This window comes from Thunnus thynnus, chromosome 5, assembly GCF_963924715.1.
Source record: "Thunnus thynnus chromosome 5, fThuThy2.1, whole genome shotgun sequence".
Taxonomy (NCBI): domain Eukaryota; kingdom Metazoa; phylum Chordata; class Actinopteri; order Scombriformes; family Scombridae; genus Thunnus; species Thunnus thynnus.
Genome location: NC_089521.1, coordinates 17,636,747 through 17,662,776, shown reverse-complemented (window position 1 = coordinate 17,662,776; position 26,030 = coordinate 17,636,747). Strand labels below are relative to the sequence as shown.

The 26,030-nt window shown below is 40.6% G+C and overlaps 1 long non-coding RNA gene across 5 annotated transcripts in view; it reads right to left on the bottom strand.

The window, feature by feature from the left end:
* LOC137183001 (uncharacterized) overlaps nt 1-26,030 on the bottom strand; it is a 100,443-nt gene that overhangs the window by 25,289 nt on the left and 49,124 nt on the right. For all 5 annotated transcript variants that reach the window (XR_010928404.1, XR_010928406.1, XR_010928405.1 and 2 more), the window contains exons 4-5: nt 7,028-7,134; nt 4,354-4,445 (exon numbers count right to left, since the gene is read on the bottom strand). This is a non-coding gene — a long non-coding RNA (uncharacterized lncRNA). The remainder of the gene's footprint in view (nt 1-4,353; nt 4,446-7,027; nt 7,135-26,030) is intronic.

Genomic DNA, 26,030 nt, shown 5'->3' with positions numbered 1-26,030 from the left:
TGGAGGTACTGTATAGTTTGGAGAGATTGGGCAAAGCAGAGCGAGGAGAGAGGCAGAGGGGAGGGAAGCTGGCAGTGACTGAGAAGATGAGGATTTGACGGCAAGGTGACAAAGAGTTCAAACAAAATGAGGCTTGTAGATTAGCAGCACTCCCCTCAGTGACAGGTGTCATCTCTTGGGGCAGTCTGTCACTCTGCCTGCTGCCACTCTTTATATAAAATGAGGAGAGAGAGAAGGAGAGAGAGGAGGAGAGGCAGCACCACTTCCACCTCACAAGGCACGGCCTCTCCTGCTCTACCTGCCAGTAAGCAAGATTAAAGCCTAAAAGGCAGAGGGAGAGAAGGATGAACAAAAGTCGAGCAAATGTTTGTTTACCTCGCTCTGAATTTTCCTTTAATTATTTTTATCATATCAAGGGACTATTCAGTCAAAGTCAATGTAAAACCACTTAGCCAGGGACATTATCTTATAATAGAGAAACACTAATGTCCATAATTATTCTTTGACTTTGTAGTTTGAGGGTACGCCACTCAATATATACTGCTTTATATCTTTAATGTGTGTCATATTAATCAATCACTTTTTCTATAAGTCTATCTATGTGTGATATGATGATATATGCTGTGAGATGATATAAATGTATCATTTGTCATACCTTTTAGACTATGGTAGCTATTCCTTTAATATCTCTGGATGTATTAGGTCATTGTAAGTGTGAGCAGGACTGTTTTATGGCAATGTTAGATTTTTATACAATTTTTGCATCAATTCCTTGATTTGTCAGGTATTTTCTTCAAAAAAATAAACATTCCCATCTGGTTAATTTACCATAAACAGTTTCTTAATTAAATAAAACAAAAGTTACCATATTATAAAATTACATATACTTTGATAAAATTCTATAAATTCTATAAATACAAGTGTGTTAAATGGTGTCTTTCACAATACTACCCAACCAGAAAATCAATATATTCACACAGAGGTTAAGGGTAAAACATGCCAGTAAACATTTACCACCAGGGAGGGAGAGCACAAAGCAAGAGAGCGAGACAGACAGACAGACAAGAGAGAGAGAGTGTTGTTCTTTTGTAAAGCGGCGGTAAGTTTTGCCCACACCCTTAACAAGTCTGTGATACAGGAAGGTATTAACTAAAGCTCGGAGGGAGCCAGCTCACATCATCCTGGTGACATGCAGGCTGAGACCTGCTGCTCTCTGCCCAGGACTCCAGCCATCTGCTCCACAGATTGCACTGAAACACACACAGCAAGCGCTGCTGCCACCCCTCTGGGTGAGAGAGTCACCAGAGGGTCAGCTACTTCTTCAGGACTTTCTCGCTTATATGTTTTGACTGCTCTTACTCGCTTATGTTGATTAGAGTCGCCAGGCAACCCAACCAATAATCTCATAATCTACACTAAGCGACAAACTGCGGATCTGCAGTACGTGCGACAGGCGGCAAGAGAGACTACACAAAAAGAAGAGGACGGGAAAAGAGGCAAATAGCATGAGAAGTATTCTGATGTTTGTTTTTGACAGATGAGGGATGCCCCCTATTGACTTTGTCAGGGAAGCTAAAACAGGGGTAGAGAGAGTAAAACCAGGGAGCAACAGTCATTTCAAATTGTGAAGTGGAATAACCCAAGTGCAAGAAGCTCAGTTACAACCACAATAGTGGGAAACAGGTCCCTAAGATAATGTGGACAAAGGGAAGACTTGGGCTGAAAATTCAGATGGCCAATACACATTAAGGTTTTAAAATATTCATTGCACAGGTTGGAAGGGATAGAAGGTTATGTGTGTATTTGGCACCCTCCCGAATGGAAAATTCTTTCTGAATAACAATCAGGTGGTATAGAATCAGACGTATAATGACAAAGAAGATGAGTGGTAGCTGGTTATATTGTAGCTACACAGGGCAATTTTCTGTAGGCTGGAAAAAAATCAGCTACATTTCAACTATAAATTTTTCAGCCCAATAATTCTAAGTTAGGCTCAATATAAAACATTTAAAAATACCGTTAAACTCATATTTTAAAATGCATTTTTTTTATTTTGTTGATTCTCTTTAATTCAAAATGTTTTTGTTAAAGTGAATTTCCTGATAATACGATTTCACACACTTGCAGCATAACGGCATCTGTGCCCTGCCCATTGAAAAACAAGTCATATGCCTCACAGTGCCTCTCTGGTCTGTGAACCAGTGTCCGTTGGGGAAATCGACCACCCTGGGCACAGTTGTGCTGGAGTGAGTAATGAGGCAGGCTTTCCACGATGGCTGATAGAGGCTCCCATTAACAGCCATGCTTCAGGGTATTCTCTGTCTCTGTGTTGTGGAATGGAAATGAGATCTGATAGAACCATGTATAATTTGTTGTCACATCAAAGTGACACTTATTAGCTTTATTTCCTTATCATTGTTACATCTACAGTACCTCTGGGTAAATATTTCAGAGGAACAGACTGCTGTTAGCGTGCTTTTTTATGTGCTTCTAAGTATAGCAGTAGTCAGTAAAACTTTCATTGATTGGAGTTCTGTAACAAATGGTTATATAAACGTGTGTTTTCTATTGACATGCTTTCATATTGGATTCAATGAACAAACTTTAGAATACAAAAAGATTTCCTGAGAGCTTATATCCAACTCTTCTGTTGGCTCTTAAGGAATAGTTGGGGCATTTTCTTTCTTCTGGGAGTGCACACATAGCTGTCATTCTCCTTATTCCTCTGTTTCTTTTCTTTTCATCGCCCAGGTTGATAATCTTATTAGTAATATCATCCTACAGTATGCAAAAGTTTTTGGCGCTACAATGGTTTTTGATATATTTTATTCATCAGTCGTCATCCTCACACAGACACACAAGCAAACACACACATACACACATTTTTCCATTAATCTCCCAACTGTCCTGAAGTGGATTATTTTGAATTTATCCAGCAGCCCTCTTCATATCTTTGTGACTTTGAATTGGGATATTGCTGAATGGACCACTATCAGAGCAGAATTATTTTCCCAACTCCAACAGAGAACTGAGCATTGAAGGGCTATATTTTACCATTGCATCTATAGATGTGCAGCATTATAACTCATGAGTGGCACCTCATTTCACACAGCCTAATGGCTTGACACTGAGAGCACACTGGGGATCCAGGCAGGGGAGCTTCCCTTCATTTTTTTTTGGTCTAAGTTTTATGAGATACAAGGATTAGGGTTGATTGAAAGTCACAGTGAGCTGCTGCACAGCAGTGCAGTACGTATAACAGTTTTACATTTAAGTTTCCTTATTGATGACTTAATTGTATTAATCATACACATACAGCCCGAGGTATATCACTTTGATCTATGTTTTTACAAATTCTGCAAGCTCAATTTGCTGTACCGAATAAAAACCTGACAAGTCAAAGATAAGTTCAGATGCAGGTCTTTATACTTCCCCCAAAAAATCACCCCAGACTGCACCAGCCTTGTGATATTTAACTGATTTAGATAGAGAGAAGCAGACACTGAGGCGCAGTCTACTCTTCAGTGAACTTATCTTACCCGCCTGGATGTGACAGACAGTGTAGCCCTCCAGCTTAGTTGTCATACACTGGCGACCAGTCAGAGCTGGTCAGGTTGCATGATTGTATAATTGTGTTGTGACACCTTGAACCCGCCGGTGGTATATAACCATGTTAATTTTCTGATAGCACACCGTGGGCTGTTAGAATCAGAGTTATGATGGGTGTAATTTGTGCCTCCAACGGCAGAGTGAAAGGAGCGGGTCATCAGCAGGATAAATACAAATTAAAATTGATGCAGGTCTCATTTCTGCTTGACCAGTTTGTGTTGGGAGGCTGCAGAGAGCTAGGAATGGTGCACTTGCCATTCGTGCCATTTGGTCTTCCATTTCAATTCAGGGCCTGAAGGCAAAAACTCCAAATTAAATGTACCTGCCCAAAGATGTGCTGCAGTATCACAGGCTTGACAATAAACCTTAGAAAGCTGGAAATGCGGCTGCTTTTATAGTTCACAAACTTGAGTTAGGCCTCTATGAAGATGTTTCTTATATAAAGTTTTCTAACCTCTAATTTCATGTCAGAGCTGTTACCCCCCCACAAAAAAAATATTAACAGGAAAAACAGGTAATAAAAGCACAGAAACACAGGGGTAGATTTTGATGTTTTTCCAATATCAGTAGGAAGATTGGACATTGAACACTTTAAATGAAAATGTGATGATTTGTGAAACTATGCATGAGTGACAGCTTCATTCAGATTCCTGTATTACCTGTGTTTTGCTGTCTGTGTGTGTCTCTGGGTGCATGTGTGCCTGTGTGAGTGTGTGTGTGTGTGTGTGTGTGTGTGGGTCATACGTCCAGTAAAGCCAAAGAGGCATCCTCCTGAACTCCTGTCACAGCTTCTCTGACTGGGAGTTCAAGAGCTCTTCATTATAGCCTCTGCGCATCTGAGGGAAAGAGAAACAATGCTTAGAGCCCCGTGCACATAACCTTTCCATTCAATCAGCAGTTCAAACTGTCTCCCACTACTGCAAATCATTCTGTTTCTAGCTAGTCAAGTGCACTACTGAGTCAAAAAGTCTCCTATCAAAAATGGATAAAAATATCTTTCACTGTATTAACCGACAGACAGAAACCTAAATGATAATTTCTAAAATAGAACTTTTATGTGATAATAAAGCGACGCAGAAACATTGAAAATGGTAATCACAACATTTTAAACAGTGCCTATACATTATCCATCACTGTCTGTGAAATATGTATATTTATGAAAAAATGTGGGGAAACTGCCTGACAGTACAATACCAACGTCAAACAAAGACTCGTCAGTGATGTTTTATACAAATCCACTGATATAATAATTATACTATCCCCAGTCTTTAGTGGAGGTTGATTGTTCTTGCTGTGAGCTAACACACTTAATTGTAGTATGCAAATGAGAGCAATTACAAAGCTTTTAGGTGAAGAGATGACAGCTGAGTTTGGTGTTATTGGAGGCCTCACCCACAGTTGTCATGGAAACCACATAGAATAACGCAACTGTCAAACGGATATAATCTCATGATATGTCCAGAAATTGCCTCCTCTCTACTTTGTGTGCCATGAACCGATCCACATGAAAGGGAGATTCTTTTATTACAGAACAAATTGTCAATTTGGTTTGTGCAAAGGGAACGAGGGTTCGTTTGACAAAAAAGAAATGTTGGAATGGATTCAATTTCCAAACCAAAGCTTCATAAGAACGAAAAATATGCTCACGCACACAGTCCGAGATGCTTTGAGCTTCTTGTAGTGTCAACAATTAGTAACATGTATCAAAAAAGGAATTTCTAGCAATTATTTGAAGGAAAAATAGTTTTAATAGTACTCATTCAACAGTTTATACCTTTATTTGTTTATGGTTTATGGCTTGAACAACCAAGCGTCTCTTTTTTTTTTTTTTTTTTTAAATGTGATTTATTGATACAAGAGAGAATATAGGCTGTATGGGACAATTTTACCACTAGTTAGGTCTATCTATTGTACATCAAAGACTGTCTTAAACTGAACAGGGCTTATTTAGGTGAATGTTTACTGTCAGTGGAAACGCCCAGAGTCACCTTTTCAGGCGGCTGATGACATGACAGTCCTAATGATGGCGCTGATGATCGTCATTGTCTACAGCGTGACACAAGACAACTATTCCAATTAAAATCATCATTGCCATTTTTGCCATATTTGTATCATTTTGTTTAAAAAATATCCATAATTTGCTGTATGATGAAGTTGCTTCAACACGATCACGGTTTTAAAAAAAAAAGGCATTTTAAATTATTTACTTTTTAAGAGTATTTTTTGAAATTATTATTCCTAAATTAGACATTCACTGTTCATTCTCTGTTCATCCCAAATTACAGGAAATAACTGCTGCTTGCATGCAAAGCAAAAAGTTGCGGCCTACATTGGGTCTAAATTTTCTATAACAATCTATATTACAATTACTCTTGCGGTGGCTTTCATGAATTAAATATGAGTTGTGTCTGAGAATGAGATGTTATGGAGGTAAATGACAAGAGGCAGCCTGTAATTGAGGTGGTGGCAACATGGGCCTACTGAACTAATCCCTGACTCGGTCATGTGACAGGCTGTTCTCCAATGGCGGGAGTTCTTTTCACCACAAAGCCAGGGCAGCTGGGAAAATTGATTTCTCATCTGAGCTGTATTTGATAGCTTTTGAAATCAAAAATTGAAATTAACTAACCTACGCCCCATCATTACAAAAGAGCAAATTAAACTGTGCAACAGCGGTTCCTCTGAGCTCTGGAGGCCTGTGAAGGAGACAAATTCTAAGACGCGAGGCTCTTATCGGCCTGTGACTTTCTCTCATAACATTAAAAACAATGATTAGAACGTGTGCTGTTTTCTTTTAATGATATGTAAACCAGTGAACAACAGCTGTTCTCAAAATATAATTTACAGCACCTTTTACATCATATTTAAGTAAAATAAATCATTTTTACATTTAAATAGATTTTATTATGTGGTTTGCTTTTGTGCATGTCATCTAGAAATATAATAATTTGCAATTATTTTGTTTTATATTGCAGAATAATAAAATATTCAATCAAGAATACTGTATAAATATGTGAAAGATACAACAAATGTTTTAAAATGCAATTACTAAACTTTATAGGCTCAGTAGTTTTAGCAGCTTCTCTAAATGTGCAGCCTGAACCCGGGTAATTACACTAAATTATAATTAAATATAGAAATACTTATTTAAAAATTAACTAATTTTCCAGTACAATTACCACACCCACTCTTTGCCAAGAAGCAACAACTATGAATGACTAATTTACTTTACATTATAAGAACAATGCAAACAGCAACTTAACAGACAAATCTCTTTGTGAGAGAGAGTGAGTGAAAGTGGACAAGACGTGAAGCGAAACAAGGTAGCTGGTTGCGCTGACAAACGACATGCTGAAACAGATGTTCCTGCAGGTGGACATGAAGATCAATAGGCGGTGGAGAGCAGTTAGATAGTTACCTGAGCTGCTGGAACTTGTAGCAGATGTTAAACAGACTGATGCCCTGGAAGGCTGATCAATGGACAGGAGGCAGATGGAGGAGAACATGGAGGAGTGCTGGGAGGCGCTGTTAGCAGAGAGAAACATAAAATAATGGGAGTCACATTTGATATGCAGATGGGCGCCTGTCCACAACATTAACCCATCAACAACAAAAATAATAGGCTTCAACTTTGGGGAAAATTCAACTTCAGCCAAAACTCCACTCCCTTCATCGACTTGTGTGTGTCATGCTAATTACTGGTGAATTTACTTCGTCAAAGTCAGGATTCTGTGTAGCTGATTATTTGTCCGGTATCATGATTCTAAACAGGTAGGTTAGGGCACCGTGATGACCATTATCAGGTGAAAGTAACAGGAGATTCAGCAGTTTTTCTGTGCTAAAAACTTGCCTAATTAGCAGTGGTAAGAGGTAGTGTCAGGCTGTGATCTAACAGACTATCACCTTTACCTCCCATTAGTGAATTAAATAGACACTGAAAATCCCAAAGCATCTCTTGGCCATCACTACTGGGTATAACTAGTCCGTTAACAATCTTATTTTATAAGCACGTGACAAAAAAGGCTCGTTAGTCATGTTATAGTGTAAAATATATATATATTTTTGGCATTTTTTTGACATCTACACAATAACCAAGAAGTAAAATTCAGTATATTCATTAGACAGCTTGAACTTATATAACAAAAATTACATTTAGTTTGACACAATGTTATTTGTGCAGTGAAAAATAATTTCCCTGAGCAAAATCAAGACGTCTTTCTCCCCCCCCCTCCCCCAAATACTGTACACCTGCATGAGCATATATGTACGTATGAGGCCCACAGACGAACAGAAACACACGCTTACTGTACACACACACATACGCTTACACACACACGCACAGATCCTCTGACATCCAATGTCCCAGTGGCCTTGCTGTCCGAGAAGCAACTTGAACTGGGCGATAACCTGATAGACTTTATCTTGTCTTCCCTGGGTCTCAGTGAAGCCTGAAGAAGACACTTCAACTGCACAGCATCCCCCCAGAGTCCTAACCTTCCCCTCATCTCTCCTCGCCGGCATCGGTGCCGGAGAGCTGTCAGCGGCCTGTTGCTTATTGATGTTTCTGCATGTTTTATGTCTTTCTGAGATATGACGGCCCTGACACAGTGCTGATTTCAATCAGCTTGCCACATACCGCAGAGAGTGACAGCTGGGGAAAGTACGCAGGACAAAAAAAAAAAAGAGAGAGAGAGAAAGAAAGGATTGGTGGGGATGTCATTGGCTCAGATCAGCTCCGGCCTTGTCTCTGACCGAGGATTCTCCTCCCTTCTAATGAAAATGTTTCATTCACATCTCACATCTCATGCCTCTCTCACTGATGAATTCAATAGAAGAAAAAAGAGAAACGAATAGTGAGGGAAAGAAATTCAGCTTTTGTCAGATTGGGGAGGCAAGAAGAGAGGATGACCCCTGAGCCAAAGGTTTTGACACTGCATCAATCCCTTTAGGGGTGAGGCCTGCTGGACCAGCTCTGGCTGAAGATTACTTCAGCACATCTGAGGGATGGCTGCTCTATCTATTTCACACATTCTATGCAGAGGAGAGCCTTGTATGCTTTGGATCCTGAGCTGCCCAGTAAATTAGGTCTGAGATCATTCCATGGAATGAGGGGAGCTATCCAAGGCAATTCAACTCCAGACCATTGACAGAGAGCTTACCGAATCCCTGACAAAAAAAGGAGACACACATCTACTCCCTCTTTCTCTTTATGATACCAACTAGAATGTACCGTGGGTAATCCCAATAAGGCTCTTTACTTGCAAATTCAAGTATATGCACACATGTACCGATAAGACGCTCCCACGCAGCTTTCTCACATACATGTTATTGACAAGCATATCACATCTATTCAGCTCTCAGCGCTTTTGTCCCGATCTGGAGTAATATCTTTGACTTATTAGGTGGTGCAATGCTTAAATATGATGCGGTGATAATTGTAAATTCTCATTAAGATTTCCGACGGCTGGGGGAAATAATATTTTAGCCTGATTTTATAGATACCGTTTTATATTGCAGTGCAGTCTAGTGCAACATATATTTAAAGATAATAAAATATATATTCCCCATTTTTTCTGGAGTCCTCAATTATTCAATGTTCACTAACAGCATTCCTTTGTATCTGTGTTTAATACTGATGCTTTACTTCCTTTAAAAAGGTTGTGTTTGTCTCTATTTTCTACAGTGTTATCTTCAACTTTAACTTAATCTAAACTGGACTTTAAAGTAGGAAAAAAAATCTCCAAGATCTTATAGGCTTTTCAAACTTGTGCTTGTCTGAATCTGATAAAGCGCAATTTATTCACTTCTGTTTTTACTCAAAGATATCAAATTAATAGCTGTAGTCAGGGTACTTTACTTTGAGTGCGCAGTCATACATGTATTTCACTTTCAGTTTTTTTTATAGAACACAATTACTGCAGCCATAATGAGATTCAAAACAAAGACTAAATTAGCTGTCATTAAATTATTTCAATTTCCTTACCCTAATAGAAGATTGTGACAGGTGTCATAGTTGCCATTATGTTTGGCTTCGCAACATGTTATAATGGATAATTGATCCATCAAAAAACATCAAGCCGAGGCAATAACTGGCTTGAGACTAGCGTACTGAACATGCAGAAAATCGAATTTAACCCCATGTTGACTAAGACACTCCCTTGCTCTGTCGATCAAGCATGTCTCTCCTTGACAGCTCTGTTCGCATGTTGTTAAATAATCTAAAGGGAAAAGAGAAACATGAAAGAAAAAGCAGTCTCAGAGGAACTGTCACAGAGAAAGGAAAATGCCATGGGGGGTGAGGAATGCCTTCAGTCGCACAGCTTTTCACATTTTAATTTCAGTCTCCGGGACTGACTCATGGTAGCGCCTGAGTGAGTGGGTCCTGGGAGTCAGGGCTCGCGCTGACCCCAGAGCATAGACAAGCCCAGAGAGATGTCAGCTGAGAGCTCCTGAGGATCACCAGGCTGCCAAGCGCTTTGAAAGCTGCTGCCAATTCAGCCTAAGTTTCAGCTGAATGGTCGCCACAGAGAAGAGGAGCGACAGCAATAAAAACAGGTTGCAAAAGGAAGAGAATTTGCTTTCAAAATGTATTTGGCCTCTGACCTTGCATCCAACCTCGTGGCCTCTGTCTTTGAAGCTGAGCATATTTTTTGAGAGACATTGAAAGAGGGGAGGGTTTTAGGGGTGGACTTGGGGCCTGTCAGTATAAATATATTAATAATCTGACAGCTTCATCTGCTTTTGAGGGCTAGGCTTGACAGCTTCACAATGGCCTGCGCTGTAGTCCTTCTCGTACATGTCTAGCTTTCCTGTCTGAACAACACAGAGAGTTTATTAAGACATCACACTCCTGTGAAGTATTGATTTTACACCAGTCTCTGTCACTTACTGTATTAGCCCAAGCAGGAGCTCCAAAATAAACTATGACAGCTGCATGTAACCTGCTGAATATGTTTGAGAGAACTGCTCAGTTCAGGTAAATTTGCTTTTTATTTTGTACATCTTTAATCTAATATCGCCTGGCCAAGTTCTGTGATCAAACATAAACACATAACAGAAAAATACTCTGATTTATTTATTTATTTTTAAAGAATAGGGGATTCAAATTTTTTTGACAGCACAAATAAAGGAGAGACACATTAGAAAAGATATTGTTGCAATTAAGTTTCTGCTGCTCAGAAAAAGGAGCGAATGCTATCTTGAACAAAGGAGGGGGATGTGCATCTGCCTGTGGAAATGTGCCCCGCCTCTCAGACAGTGGGTCTGCCCGTGGAGAGACAGAGGGAGAGAGGGGTCAGAGGGAGCACAGGTAATTGAGGTGTCCCCGCCCCTCCCTTTTTTCCAGGGCTTCTCAACCCATCCTTTCACCCCCCACCCTAACCACACAGCGGGCACAATTACGCTTCCCATCACCCCACCAGCTGGCCCCCGTGATCCCACACTTCTTACTAAACGCGACTCCATCGGCCCTTTCCCTCTTAACCTCTCAGCACCCGCTCCGGGGGAATGGTAAGGCTGCACACAAAAAATGGGGAAAAAGAACTCAGACAGTTCTACTACTTTTAACACTTTGCAAAAAAAAAAAAAAAAAAGAAAGAAAAAAAAGAAAAAATGCAGAAGTTGAGTTAAATGCAGGTTGTGCATTGAAAATTAAAGTGGGTTTATGGCAGGAATGCTGAGGCTAAGATATCTACAGACTGCAGCTCTCTAAAATGATTTAACTGCATACGTGACTATTGAATTTAAGTGCAAATAGTAGGCTGTGGATTAGTTATTGTAAAACATTGTCATACTGGTTAATAAGACACTGCCAGTGTTGTGATAATTAATTTTACACTTTAAAAAGGAAGAAATCGGATTCATTTAGATAGATTTGAAGAAAAGTGATAAATCCTACGTTCAATAAGGAATAGTCCATCCAGCATCTAGCATACTAACAATTTAAATCAAACTGTAATAGCTATCAACATGTATGTTAATTGAGTGGCTTGAAATAGATTTCAACACCCGCGTGTCAGCCTGATCATATTTCTTGAACATGCACCGAGTGTCTCTTGATAGACAGTGTTTTCACTCCATCCCTCCACATTAATGAGTGGGAAGGCTCTCCTGTGCGTTATTACCTGAAATAATACCATATGGTAAAATGTAAACAACATCTGCATATTCATGTCATAACTTCATCTGTTTAATTAGTTCCAGCAAAGCAGTTTACCCTCTGAGGCCCTCGCTGTCAGAGCAGTGATGGTAGAGCCGTGCCCTGCTGTCGGTCCTGACAGTCCTCCATTGTTCAGTTGACGCTCCTGCCCTGTCTGTTTAATGCCAGGTGCATCTTTACAGGCCACGGATCAGGTGAAGTGCGTTAGGGAGCTTCTTTCACACCGATGCCAAACCTGACATATCCCTCTTTAGCAAGCAGACCTACCAATTATTTGAGGATATTCTATTATATGTAAACACGGCATGGTTAAAAGCCAAACTTTCACTAAAATGACACCATCTCTGACATGCACCAGCCACTTTGAGTATACAGCCATCAAAGTGTGTGGTGAAATGCATCTGTTTTCACTGCAGGCTACCACATTGTCAGAAAGAAAGTGATACACACAGCTCAGGTCAATCACATATGTAATATAATATCAGATATTGTTTATTTTCTTTACTTAAATCCTGGCCAAGATTAGATCAAACAATTCAACAGGCTAACTATTAAATGTAATTCTGAGAGCTTCATGAATCGGTGGTGGTGTAACACTGATTCATAATATTTTTATAAATTTTTAATTTGGCAGTCACTATTTCTGTATGTTATGAAAACAATGCTACCAGTGCCAGAAAATTCACAATGGCATTTTTTTAATAGCTTTGGACACTTGCAATGCAAAGTCCTACAAACAAAGACAATAAAGGAGAGAAATAAGAAAAACAGGGCAATGTGGTATGAGAAGCTTGAGTGGGCATTCTCTAATTAAATTCTCCTTCATCAGGCGCTCGTTTGTGCACAAGCATTAATACTTTTGACCCCATGTAGCCTGAACACTAACATGCCTGAGGAAGGAAAAAGAGGAGGGAAATGAAAGAGAAAAACATGAAGGAATATCTTATTAGGGGAGTCAGGCGTGTTTTGGCCCTCGTTTCTTGATGGCTGCTCTTGGTGTCGCGACCTACTGGCGTCTAGCTAATACGACAGTGTACGCCATGCCATTGTTCTCAATCAATAACTAATTATCAAAGTACTGGCTCCGACTTGTATTGTCCTCTTTGCTTGGAGCCCCTTGTTGTGGACTGAAAGACAGAAAGGGGGAAGAAAGGGGAAAGGAGGGTGGCTTTTGGCTGCACAGTGATGCTGCCGCCACAACATCCCCGCAAGCCTTTCAAGATACACTGTGCCGTCAGTTTGAATTACCATCCCCTACTAATTGATATGAATTAGAACAGAAGAATTATTGTTGCTGCTGAATGTCATAACGATATCCTCAAAGTAATCATGGGAGACAAAAAGAGAACAGCACAAAACACACAAGCAGACCAAATAAGAAAAGACAAATTAAGCCGACTCCTGCTAGGGACTTTGCAAACGAGGCTTTAGACAATGGGGAAAGAAAATTAGACTGCTACCAATCTGTATGTTTCATTATTTCAATCTTGTTTGCAAGTATGAACCATGATTTTAACTAAACAAAAGGACTCCTTTTCCAGAAAGACAGCATGAAGTTGTGTTTTATTTGTGAGCCATATCTTAACCATCAACAGGTTCAAAAGCAGCACTCTAATCACTGATACAATGTCCTTTTATCACCTTGTCATTGTTAGTTGGTTTTTACAAATGAGCTGACAGAAATAGAGGAACCCAGTAATTCGTAGTTGGCAACACAGGGTGGATTGTGTGCTGGTGCCTGCCTGTCTCTGTGCTTCCTAATGGAGTAGCGAGTCCTGTCATCCCACGTGGCAGCACAGTTCACTTCTCCGCAGCCCTGCTGGTGCCACTGGCACCAGGATTGGGGGCCAGAGCCCCCAGGAGCCCAGGGGGTGGCTGGTGCCCCAGTGGCAGGCAGGGGTCAGCCTAGTAAAAGTGCTGCCCTCAGGACAGTGAGTCTAATCCCACAGCAAGAGCATGGCAGCTGGAGCGGCCCATCCGTTCAGCCTGTGTAATGATATCACTTGCACTGGATCTGATGTCTGACCTCATTACCAGAGTTTAATTGCGTTGCTACCAGAGTTTCAGTTCTTCTTTTCTCTGGCCTCTTTCCGTTTTTGACAGTTGTCCAAAAGAGTTTCTCCTTTGCTTACAAAAATAAATTAATTACCTGCACATCTTGACCTGTTTACACTGTGGTCATTACAATTAAAATGAGCAATATTAAGTCTTGGATAAACAGGCAAAATATGATTTTTTAAAAATTAATCAGCTGAAAAATACTGTAAAATTTAATGTACAAATATTATTAATATATACATTAATTTTAAGAGTTCAGAACTCAGTTCAGAACTGTAATGCACACTAGACATACTGCATAAAACTGTCAATTTGACTTTTCAATGAAAAGTCTGTTACACTACTGCCATTTAACTCAGAACAACAGAAAACAATTTAAGCATGCAATGTTTTTTTGTTTTGTTTTTTTTAAAATAACAACTGGTTATTGATAAGGGAATAATTTGAAATAGGAGGGAGAGTATTAAATCAGCAGTTCATTAACACCTTTTAAATATACCTGGTCCTTATCACATTGTGTTTATTACAGATGAGTGTGAAAAAGCCTCACTACATATGTAAATGGGGATTGTGTTGTTCACACTTTTAATTAGGTAATTTTTTTTTTATTCATTACGCATAAGAAATGATTTAAAAGTGACAATTTTACCTTTACATTTTTATTTAGAGGCTTTCATTCATCAGATTTATGTAAAGCTACATGTTCTGGATAACTACAGAGGAATGGGCATTATGTCTCCTGGGAAATATTTCTTTTCTATTTGTGCAGGTTGTTTTGATGCTTTAAATCCAGAAAAGCCACCCCCCGCCCCAACTTGTTGCAAGCCGTGCGACCTGAGAGACAGCCGTAACCTGCCATCCACCATGAAGGAAATAACTCTCTTTCATGCCATGATACAACATGAAATATGAATAATGAAAACAGACAGAGTTGTGGTGTAAATAGGAAGCATGACTGGGGCTTGCTGCTGCAGATAGTGGCTCTGCTGCCTCGCTATCACCAGTCCTCTCCCTCCCACACAGCTCAAGAGGTAGTGTCATCTTAGTTTCGTACTCAGCGCCCAAGCTACAGCCCTCCGTAACGTGCACACCACTGGGTCGTGGGGAACGGGCCACCACTGTTAATGGGGTTGCTCTTTGAAAACATCACAACACAAGTAAACAGGGCACTCCATTGTGTATTAAGTGCAGTGAAACTTTGAGTAAAAGTATCATGGTGGGTAAAGGTTACAGGCAGAAGGTATCTCTGTGTGTGCAAACAGTGGTATGTGCACAGGTGCAGTGGAAAAAGATGCTGTACTGTATTGAAAATGCCTCATTACTCCCCTTCCCATTTTCTTGGGCTCATATAGTGTAGCAATGTGCCCTTGAAAACAGACCCCAATTAATTCTTTGCATTGTGCATGTGGATAGATTTTCCAATATTCTCATCATGAAAGAGCAATTATAATTCCATGATTCATATGCACACTCCATTTGAAGCAGCTATCCTAGCCCATTGTCAGTTGTCAGAGTAGAGGATAAACCATGAAAAGGCCTAATCCTGCTATGGGCAGCAGGCTTTAATGAGCAGTCTGTCTCAGGCAGAGCCATGTGATACCCTGGCTGGGGCCAGACCAGTGCAACGTGGAGGTCAGCTCCTAATGGAGGGCTCCATGGCTTCCCCTCTGGAGAAGGGCGGAGCCCACTTACGTTGACCTGTTAAGTCAAGTTGCTCTCCTCTGACCCTCCAAAAGATGCCTGGATGTGGGAGATTGTCAGGAAGGCTACAGCACAAACAGCCGTGCTGCCTGCAGGCAATGAGGCTCACTAGAAATGAAAGGAGGAAAAAAAGAAAACGCCAGCTCAGAACAAGAGACTGGAGCCTGTGAAAGATGTAAATTCAAAGCAAAAGCAGCAGAACTTTAACCTATGGGCTATTATGCAGCAAGTGAAACAGAGCTGCCGCTTGGAATTAGGGGACAATAGGGAGTTCAGGCCAGGGGCATTTAACCAATGGACATCTAGTGTATCAGATCCCAATCTTAATGACATCAGTGACCGAAGCTTTGCAGAAACTCTGATCTCTGGTGGCATAAAGAAAGGGTCGCGGCCAAAGGGGATTAGTAAAATATATGGAGTAAACGGGGGAAAAAGAAAAATATGAAAAAAGAATGGATAATGAAAAAAGGTTATGAGAAACTAGGGTGAATATTATTGCTGGACTTCGCCGAGATAAGGAGGGGGGGAAAGCTGTGCAAATAGTCATGGGATTGCAAAGTCAATAATATGTGCAATCTTCACAGAGAGAAAGCTATAATCAACAAAAATCCATATTGAGAGTGAATGCCAGAGTTTTTCAAAATGTCAGACGGGTGTGTTTGCAGAAGGGCAGGAATGACAGATGAAGAGCAGGGAGGTGAGTGGCAGGGACACAAGGACAGGCAGACTCTGTGCTGATGAGGTCCTAGACACAGAGACCAGGCAAAGTGCAGCACCGGGCCAGGAGAGCACTCTGCCTCAGCCTGCTCCCTTCAGAAAAGCCAAGAGGAGTCAGCAGTGCTACTGCTATCTAATGGGAACCATCCACTTAAAATTCATAGGTTAACAAGACAGTAGGCAGCCTGGATTGCAAAATGGTAGCAAGAGTGATTTGTGAAGACACTTTAAATCGACAATTTTGGCAATGATAAAATTACTTTTTCCTTCCTAACACAGTCCTATAAAATACAATGTTTTGTACTACTGGACAAAACAGAGCAACTGAAAACTGGGTGATTGTGGAAGAAGTGCAGTTTTTGTGAATATAAACACTTAAGTTGAGTCATTTTAGGGATATAGATATTTCCCATTTTCAACTCAGACAAAAATGCAGTAAAATAGATGGTCCATTTTTTTCCTTTCGATTTCTGTTTCGTAAATCCTTTTCAAGCGCAATTCCTATTCTTCTTTTGAGGTCTTTTAAGTCATTATAAATGTTTTCTCTCTCCCTCTCTCTCTGTCTGTTTCTCTCTCTCCCTCTCCCTTGCTTTAGTCTTCTTGAATAAAATAAGTGCAGATTTGCTGGAAATCAGTGGCTTTTGTGTGTGGCTGCAGGAGCATGGTGAAATGTTTGGACACTAATACCCATTCATTTCGGTAGCGCCATAAATAAAAGCTGCCAGCTATGCGGCTGCCGTGAAGTGGTATTCTTTGGTGCCCAGCGGGATGTCCTGTTCACATTAGCGCAGCAGGGAAAACTGGCCGGAACAGCCAGACAACTAAATCAAGACATTGTCAACTTCTGACAAAATTGCTATAGGGGGGAGAACTGGTTTTAAGAGGGGTTGTGCATGTCTGGTTGTGTGCATGTTGCAATGTGTGTGTGGTTGTGTGTGTTTGTAAGACACAGAGAAACAGAGAGGGAGAGCAAGAGAATGAGAGAACAAGAGAGGCATGGGGGAGATATATCCTTTCAAAATGCAGTATATTCTGAAAAATAATTCCTTACAGAGTAACACCATGGGGTTGGCATGAATGAGGAAATGTTGCTAGAATGGAGAAGACAGTGCTTAGCTCAAGAAATAAAACCTTAACCTCTACAAACACTCATCTCCTGTTGTGTTTTTTCCTCAATCCGTGCCAAAATGCTTCTAAGAATCAATTTTCCAATATGTACCAATGTTGTGCAAGCTTTAAAATTGTGATATGATAGAAAATAATGCAGAAAAAATACACATGCAGTGTGTTCTGAGTTTGTCATCAAGCTTGAATCCAGGCTCTAGATTTTGACTTGTTTTTGGATGACAGGGCTCTGGCCTCCAGTCATTCTGAGCCACCTAATTAACAACTGCACATGTTTCCTGTCTGTACATATAAATTTTACTAATCCCCCGCAACCAAAAAGAAAAAAAAAAAAAAGATCAGAGGTAAATCTTACAGCATCTGTGCTAAACTTACACCAGGTCAGGGCAAACAGCGCACATGCGACAGAATGTCATAAAGCATACTCCTTTAAACACAGTCCCAGCCCTGGGCTAGATTTGCAGGTGGTCGATTGCCTGGTCTTCACAGAGGTTAACTCTTAGGGAGTGCTAAAAGCTGCAGGTCTGAAAGGGAGTCCTATCATCAGAGGAGGCCTTAGTGCCAACAAGACCCAGATAATGACAACTCTGACCTCAGTTAAGTACATAACACAGCAAGAGCTCTTGGATGTGCTGCCCAGAACAATGTGCAGGGAGAAGCGAAATGCTGCGCCAGAGCCACAGCTGGGACATACCATGCCAGTGGGCCTGCCATTTTGATTAGGGGTAAATAAGCCTTTTAACTTAGTTAGATTGAAAAGAAAAAAAAGAGAGGGTAGATTTTCCATTCATATCTTTTCGCCTTATAAAGCCTACTTGACAACACAGTGGTTCAACACTTCCCTACAGTGGGGAAATGAACCATTACGGTGCATGTCACAGGCCTAATGTGTACTGCAGATTATATATATTTGGAGGAAAAGAATGAAATGAGGTTTGGCAGTGCCACCGTGAGGTTGCGGCTGGATTTCGTACATCTCGAGGCATCCTGGACCCCGTCCAGACTGCCCCTCTTTTGGAGTTCTGTGAACTGGAGATGAGAGGACTGCTCCCTCTTTCTGCAGGCTCTAAGTTGGAGTCTTTGCTGCAGGGTTCAGTGGACCTTGAGAAAACACCAGTGAATCCGTCACCATCATCCCTCCTGGGACAAAGCTGGCTGGCCACTTCTGAAGCTCCAGTGACCCAAGGCTTGAACCCTGCTGCTCTCCATTCCCTGCCCTACGCAGCCACTGGGAATCTATGACCTCAAGTTCATCGGGAATCACACAGTTGCATGGCAGCTTTAAAAGCAATGGCTGGCTCTGTCATGTTTTTAAACTGTGTTGTGCCCTCCACTGGCTTTGTGTAAATTAATGAAACAAAATATTGATAAGCGCACAATCTCTGTTTAAATATTATTAATTTTCAAGAAGGCGAAGACATATCATGGAAACAAAGCTCTGTTTTTTTTTTTTTTTTTTTTTAAAATTTGAGTCTCCACATCAAAAACATATCATGGAAATATGAAAACAGTTTTGTAATAGCTTTCTTACTGCATCCAAGCCCAGATGGCTCTTAATTGGTTGGCAAAGGGAGCAAGAGGTCTTTTTTTGAGGCGTGAGTGTGTGATTGTTGCTGCTGAATTGCTGCTGTGAAAGGCAGGCTGCGTGATGTGGAGATGGAACAGTGTGAGAACAGATCACACAAAGGAGCCACCAGCCTTGCATGTGGGGGGATGTTGGGGGTGCGTAGTGTGTGTCTGGGGGGGAAAACGAAAGACAGCTTAAGACGTAAAAGTGGAGACATGTAAGGGGGGTGGACATACAGAAAACCTACTTAGAGTGAGGAAGTCAGAGAGACTGTTTTATCCAATGACCGTTCTCTCATGTAGCATAATGCTGCTCATGCACAGTATATTCAGCTACAAATGCAAACCGACATTTTATTTCTGTCACTATGGGGAGCAATTCCAAAAGATACTATTAAAAACTAATTTTTTGTGCTACATCTAATTACTATTTATGTGGATCAATATCTATGCCAATTTCCCCAATACCAATATTACCACTTACTGCCAATTATCTATATCACTGCCTGCAAATAAATGACTTTATTATTTATAAAACGTTCCACAACAAATGATTACCAGCCTATATTAGGGGTGTAATGGTACTCATATTCACCACAAACCTTTCAGTACTGAAAGTTCTTTCTGTACATTTTTTTTTCAGTTTGGTTAACCCTGTGAACCAAATAATTACAGCACTATTATTGTAAAACAGTCTAATTAAAGTCTACATCTTGGAACATGCAGATCATCAATTTAGAAGTTCTACCCGGAAAGGTTTGGCAGTGTGCCAGCTGTTGACTGTTAACTACACCAATGCTAGTCATGTTAGCTTATGCACTAGCTAGCATCATGTGGTCAGTGCAAGTGAAAAGCCAGAGCTTGAAAAGCCTCCCAAGATCCCCTGTTGATGAGCATTTTTTATATCCTAGTGAATTTGTAACAACACTGGACAAGGAGTTCTAACATAGAGGAAACCTGTGTGAGAATAAATTTGATCATATTACTTCACCCACTGTGGCAAAAACATACAAATCCTGACCCCAAAACTGCACACGGTGAATCATTTTGAATACTGTAACACTCCTATTCTATATGGTAAAGTGAAAAAACTTCACCTCATTTCAACACACTGCTGCCTCCCACACCTGCATTATTACACATATACCCTGTAGGTAAAATAAATTTAACTGAGCAGCCTTTGCTTAATAAAACACCGCTTGGTCTTCAAGCACTGAGCGGGGAGATATAACCAGGAAAGATGAAGACCTAACACTTGTGTAACACCTTGTAACAGGATGTCTTTATGAGCAAGGGGCAAAATTAAGCTGTGTCAAAATGGCAGGCCATGGGAGAGGTTGCAGTAGACATCAAATCAACAGCAGTCCAATACAGGATCCCATTATCAATGACACTATATGAGTGCCCCCGGCCAAAAGTCTCCTGCACTGCAGAAGTTAAGGTGTTGCTTGATTCATTAGTGCCTGTGTCGGAGCCAAGGTGATGGCTCCCTCATTGTCCTGCGAGGGGTGAAAACTGGAATGTCTTTTCTTCCTGTCAACACTATGTCACTTTAATTTCTTTTTCTGACGCCCAGTCTTGACACCTGGAAAGGTTTGACCGAGCATGGCGGCAAGGGATCATAGGAGAGTCCTATTTAAAGGGAGTGGTTGACACTGTTGACATTTCATTCTCCTTCCTCCTTGTAGCTTCACCTTTTCTTGTAAGAATAGAAAAATGCATCGTATTAAAGGTAGATAAGTTGTTAATTGTTTGAGACCAGATAATGATCAGTCATAACTCAGATATTCTTTAAGAATTTGGCCAGACACTGACACTATCATCTGCATGTTTGAAACTGATCACACATGGCTAAGCTAGGGAATCTAGATATTAAAATATCTTGCAGTAATTTAAATTAAAGATGCAATCTCACTCACATTATTAGTAACTCCACTCAGAAGCAGATTTATTCAGGCAATTTCATTGATTATAATATACTGAACTCATAACTAAACAAAATTGTTAAAAGAATGATTGTAATGTGCTTCATTGTCTAATATTTGTGTTGAAGTATTTACAGTATGAAGTCACCCATAATACACCCTTAGAATATAATAGCTGTCAATGGATGCACAGTGCTAATAATGTAATGTGCCCCTCCCTAAGGGAGCTGATCTCCTCATCTGGGTCATGGTGAGTATTAAAAGGGTTAAGGGTGCACAGTAAATTTATTGTGGGTCTTCCAGCACCAATGGGCCAGAGCACTAATGGATGACCTTGGGGTTTGGCTGTTCCAGACTTGAGGAGATCATGTCTCACCACCTCCCTACCACCATGATGACCCCAGCCCTCTCTGCCCCTGGCCTCAACCTTTAACTCACTGATCTTTGACCAAATTATTAAGCAGACACCTGCTTTCCGGTGTATGGTCAGAGTGGGGGGAGGACTCACTCTGGGCACTCTAATTTGATGTAGATGTGTGGTGCGACAGTATCCATCTCGCTAAAGATAAACCCATCTGTTACACTTCTCAGCAGTATGACTCTCACTGACGCCAGCACGCAGTGTAATCATTTTAATGTTTATACTTGTGTAATATAACTTCATAATTTAATTAACATTAATAATCCATTTTAAATCTACCATTATAATTTGAAATCATAAAAATACAATTGATCTATGGCCATATTATCACCACACAATGCTGCATATAATTTATAACGACAGGTCCCAAGTGAGGGACAAGTATTTGTAGGAGATAAACTTTAGCCTGTTGACTCCAGTAATATTACTTCCTATTTCATGAGATATATGTACAATGTGCAATAACTTTCAGGCACAGTTCTCCAGGGCAGACGTATCCAGTGAAGTGACCTACAGCTGCTACCAAATGAACAGCTCAATCCAACTAATTTTTCATTTACATATTTCTGCCTCAAAGCTCATTAATATCAAGGTACACTAGCCACTTTGATGTATCGCTCATACAATGGAAAAGATGAGAAAAAATGACGATGATGATATAAAAAACACTGATTTTACTTTATTGTAAATTATTGCCATTTAACTTTTATCGATATATTTTCTCCATGCCCAACTAATCCACACAGTCTCATGTTCATGCCACACATATTTGCACACACTTACCCTTAAAATAGAGGTGAAACATAGAAATTTTGTGATTATATCAACTAGAAAATATAGTCCTCAGTCAAGGGCACAGAGGTACGGGGACCAGCCCCAAAGACTGCTATGGACCTTAGGGACTAGTATGTGTCAAACCTGAGGAAAAAAAGGAGAGAAAAAATGCTGCCATTAAGGTATAGCTTGGAAATGACACTGACCTAGGTCTGCCATCTTGCATTGTCCCACCATCTGCACAAATGTGAACTTTGCCTTTAAATCCTGGCTTCTCAATTAACATGTCCAGCTGGGTGGAGAATTCCGTCAGCTCCCTAATATCATTACTGCCACACCAGACTGTGATATAAATATTAAAAAAGTGCCCAGAGCTCTTTGCTTGCTATGTGAGAGCTTCTGCTTCTTGGGTTATAATGAAGTGCACCCACATAACAGGGTAACTGTAGAACACGTGGTCTTATTAGGGCTTCTGCAGACCACAAGAGGGAAAAGATAAATGTCTTGGGCCATCTTTCTTTGTGAGTTCTTATTCTACTCTGCTTAGTGGAGATCTTAGACACAAGGCAGCACCTATATGGCAAAATAACGCATCCTCCGATGCTCTACGACGGCTGAGGCTCAAGCCTCTTTGAGATATTGTAGTGGTCACAGACAAAGAGGGTTTAGAAAGCATCAAGTCTTCTTCCAAAATGCAAGCTGTGTGGTCTTTGTGATAGCCCCATTACAGCATGAAGGACTCTTACTTTAGGCTGTATGTCTGTGTCTGTCTGTTTGCTTGTATGGATAACTGTACTTTCCAGGAAAAGAGATCTTAAGAGGAAGTCTTTGAATGTAGGACATTGGCGCTGTAGCGGTTAATCTCCCCCCGCGGCTTTACAGACGGCTGTGGATTTAGGAGTTGGCATCATAACTGACCAGTGCTGTTTGATTAGATAACAGGGGATCTACTGCAGGCATCAATGGTCCACCGTGCTGAAATGAAACAGTTTGCTCTCCGCCCGTTCTGCTTAGAACACGATGGGGGTGATTCTTCAACAGTCTGATGCCACAAGCTGCCAACCAGTGTCCACCACAGCAATACCATGATCATGGCGATACTACGGACAGCACCAGCTTGTACCAGATGTTGGGAATTAGCTGTCCCTTTGGCTGTCATGGGTTGTGCCCTGCAGCTCTCCTTGAGACTCAATGTGTGGGATTGCAGGTGCTGATGAGTTGCCAAGAAGGCCATAGTAAGATATTTGTGTTTAAAAGAAAAGGAGACAGACTAACTCTGCCTTCAACAGTGACCATGTTTTCGGCTTTTAAGGCAAAGTCACAGTGTGGCCAAAGATGCAGACTGGCTCATTAAGCTTGGTGAACATGCTGACCAGATGAATACCCTTTTGTCAACACTGGATAATAAAGGAAATCCAGCTCCACATGGATGCATACTTTGAGGAGACAGACTGAAGAGCAGGAGGCTCCATATTTGCTTTAAATGCTACAAACCCAGCAATGTAGTATATGAACTATAAGAAGAATGAGAAGGACCCATTATTTTCCAGATTAATCCAATAGACCAAATATTTCAGCTGTATACTACATGTTCATTGGTTTACTGTTATTGCTATTGTGAATAAATCTGTTGTAGATTACGACAATTATGTCTTTGCATCCTGTTATCCTGATATGGACAATAATCTGGAAATTGAACTGAGTTGGGAAACTTAAGATTGTCATTTCATTTAAAAAGAAGACCTCTCTATTTCATGTATCACATGAAAGAACAGCAACCTACACATCTGCAAATTATAGTGTATGCATGATACTGATTGCACACTTATTCTGTTTACATGATGCAAGGGAATCACACTGAATGCTCTCACTATGTTAACCGATGTTTAATTCAAGTTCTCTGAAGGCTTGTATGGCAGCAGCAGCAGGACTGACTGGTTAAGCTCAGCCCTCGCTGTACTGTGGTGGAGGGCCTTTGTCCCCTAAAACGAAATATACTCTGAGTGCATGGGGGTGGATGTCACTTCAGATACAGATGCATTTGGGGTCTGCATGGGGGGATATAATGTGCAACAATGATATCTTTGATCATTGCTAGAACTCCCCAACACAGGAACTGTGTCGAGTGTGGTTATCATCAACCCATTTCTATTCCCCCAGCACAAATCATTTCATGGCTCCTTCATCCCATGTGCCAGAACTGGATTTCAAAAGCAATTTCAGCTGAAAAATAAGGTGCTTTTCTTCAATTTTCAAGCCATTTGTATCAGGGTTAGTGTTGTTTACCTAGCTAGTACACTGGTATTTACATACCTCTTTAAAGGAAAAAAATGGCCTGGTATGATTTATGGACTGCAGCAAGAACGCAATTTTCTATGTTGTACACCTAATCTGAGAGGGTATGGAGAAAGGTCACATTGACCATACAAATACCATGGCCCTTCCACAGAGAGTGGGTGGATATTCATTCTCTTTAAAAAAATGTCAGTTATGTCTGATTTATGATATGCAGAGCACACTGGGCTCGACAACACCTTTGGTTTCAGCCCTTACATCTGGCCGAGGTAATAGAGAGAATAAGAAAAAAGAATAATATGCCCTAAACTACTGTCTTTGATAACACAATGGATATACAATATATCTAGGTAACAACAGTGTAGCACACAGTTATTCTGTCTTGGTTTCTTAGCTTTTTTATAATACATTACGATGAAAAAAACAGTAGCAAAAGCAGCAAATGACGTGCATTATAATTACAAAGAGCAAAGACAGACAAAGAGAAACAGAGAAAGAGATGCTGTCAGGTGTTAGGATCAATGCCATGTTTCAGAGTTGTAACCTTTAGCCTCCCCCTTGACTCCGGTGTGATATGATACCATGGGATTGATAGAGATGGAAAATACATTTTCATGTGCTTAGTGAATACGATACTGCTATGCGGCCTTCTTTCTTCCCCTTAATTTCCCAAACACATCTTTTCTTTGTGGGACCCGGCATGAATTTGATCTATGTGACAGGAAAGAATAGACCACTTTCAATCCCTCTTATGATTTATTAAAATATCATTGCTTACAAAGGCAGCATCCTGCCTTGGGTGATGTTTATTGCCCACACATAGTTAACTATCAATGAGAATCCTTTAATTTATTATCCATTAAAACCTGACATTGTCAGTGTATCTTCATTAATATTTATATCAACTCTGTCTTCCGTGGTATAGCCGCATGGCAAGGACGCTTGTTTTTGCTGGAGAGAATAAAGGGAAGACTCCCAAAAAGGTCAGCCAATTCACAGAACTGCTGAAACACTAGCAAAGTAATAAAGGGCATCACAATCAAGATATCATCCTGGGACAAACCACTGAGTTGAAATGATAGCACCCAATTGGCTGAAACAACTTCAGGTGTTGAGTTACTCTAGCATCTGTTAGTGATTACATAGTTAGCGGTTGTGCATATATGTATTTTTTGTCCCAATTTAACCATTCATATCAAATAAAGTTGGATGAGATCGAATATAGGCTTCTTTTGTTTCTAAACCATTGTTACACCAAGAAACAATGTATTCCAGCTTTACATGTGACTGCAGTTTTGTAGTTTTACTCTGGCACCATGACACATTTAACTGGGAACAAATGGATCTATATAATATAAAAAGGAAAAGTATAGAGTGTCAGTTTTGAGATTCCATTTCATGTTCAGCATTATACGCTCATTATTTACAGCGTGCTCACTCCTCGCATGGACAGACCAATTTATGGGGAAGCAGAGGATCAAGTTCAGTCCTAATGACAACCCCTTACTGACCTCTCCAGAGAAAACAAATGGAGCCCCAAGGTGATGTTTCAATATCACTAACTACTTGGGTGTCCTAGGGAAAGGAACAGATGTAGCCCTGAGGATGAGGAAGGGGTGACGTGCAGGTCAAGGTCACCATACGCCAAGGTTAGGGTCAGATAAGCACGGCTGGCTCGAGG